Source organism: Tursiops truncatus, chromosome X (assembly GCF_011762595.2).
Source record: "Tursiops truncatus isolate mTurTru1 chromosome X, mTurTru1.mat.Y, whole genome shotgun sequence".
Classification (NCBI taxonomy): domain Eukaryota; kingdom Metazoa; phylum Chordata; class Mammalia; order Artiodactyla; family Delphinidae; genus Tursiops; species Tursiops truncatus.
In genome coordinates, this window is record NC_047055.1 from 66,345,421 (window position 1) to 66,347,178 (window position 1,758).

Sequence of the window (1,758 nt, forward strand, 5' to 3'; positions counted from 1 at the left end):
TGAGGACCATCCTTAATTATATTAAGCACTGCCATTGATCGTTCTCTGTTGAGTGAAAATGAAAGAGGAAAATAATAAAACAGGGTAAGCTTAAATTTTATGAAGTAAACCATAATAATTTAATTTAATTATCAGTAGACTTCTAAGATTTTATTTTCTCTCAATACCAGCTTTACTGAAAAAGGAAGTGTTGAATGCTATTAAGGATTTCTGGAAAGCAGTTATAATCATTTTTAAATGGTGACCTCATTCTGAAAAAAAAAACTTCAACGGCTACCTGTAATGACCTTAATCAAGTCACAAATATTAGGAAACATAAATTTAGAATTGGAAAGTACTTCAAATAAGATCAAAGTCAAGATTGTTCTTTTTGAGATCAATATATGTTTAATTCTTAATGCATTCACGGTTTCAAAGAAAGTAAATGAAAAGAATCTGCCTGTATGTTTGCTATTAGTTGATCATTTTGCTGCTAACAAAACTATGAAAAGCTTTTCTGTGAAATGCCCTGGAGAGCATAACACTGGAAATTTTCTTCAGCTTCTCATTTTAACCATGGAAAGTATTACAAAAACTTTTGCCACATCATCACAGATGTATATTTTCTTTAATAATTTGTCTGTTATTTGTATGCCAGAGACACTTTGTAAGCCCAGTTGTAAGGAGAGTAGTGTCAGGGTAAAATTGAGCATTGAACTTGGAGGTAGCTTTCCAAGATATCTTCCTAAATCACCACACCAGCAAATAGAATCTGTATCACACATCTTCAAAACGAATTTCATTTTCCAATCACTGTGGTTTGTTATCTTACAGGTAATATGAAAAGGCACTTCTAGAATTACGGTATCTGGGACTGTCTCCAAAGACAGCCTCATGTTTCCATAACCTGGAGCCTCTCGTTCAATTTTAATTGTCTGTAGCATTGCCATTTCACCTAGATTTCTTTTCCACACTATATCCAATTTTCCCATTTTGCTAGTCCTCTAATGGTAGCAGCTTTTTCTGAAAATTCCTGCTTGAGCTGAAGCTGGTATAAATACTGGCGTCCTTCCATTGACTACAAAAAGTTCTCATTCCAAAGGTACACTCATCTTCTCCAGCCTGATAGACAGTATTTAATTCTGCCCCAGTGTACATTTCAGACGGCTTTAAGGAAACCTTTTGTATAAAGACAGTTGAAGATGAAATATTCTGAATCTGGATTTCAAGAAACAAGTCACTCATCTCTGAATTATAAAACTTAGTTTTAACTTCAAATGGTGAGAGGAATGAAAGTAGCACAGTTTCATTAAAAACATCTTTCCTTCCACACTGTGTTGAATAGATACTGAACCCACAGGGGCAACTCTTCCAATGTCTATTACTTTGTCATAGATGACATCATCAGTACAACAATTGGATGCAAGTTCTGCCACAGCCATGGAGACTGAGAGGTGTGAAGGCTGAGTACTTGTCTGAAAATTAGTGTTTGCAATATGATTTTTACAACTTAATTTCAATCACTGGGAATTCTCACATAAATAGAATTATTTTTCCTCTCACAACGTAGTTCTAAGGATTTATGATGAATTCAAACTTTCCCCCAGTTATTGACATTGCTGGTGGAGGGTCACCTGTCATGATCTGGTTAGAGAAATTACTAGGTAAGTTATTATCTTCACATGTGACTGAAAAGTTGGTGAATAAATTATGCTTAGTAGACAGAATCATTTTGAATAGCAGAAAGATCTCCTGTAATGGATTCCCTTCCACTTTGAC

At 34.6% G+C, this 1,758-nt stretch overlaps 1 pseudogene; it reads right to left on the reverse strand.

Annotated features, from left to right (window-relative positions):
- Nucleotides 1–536: 536 nt before the first annotated feature.
- Nucleotides 537–1,421, reverse strand: LOC101324859 (trafficking protein particle complex subunit 13-like; annotated as a pseudogene).
- Nucleotides 1,422–1,758: the final 337 nt, after the last annotated feature.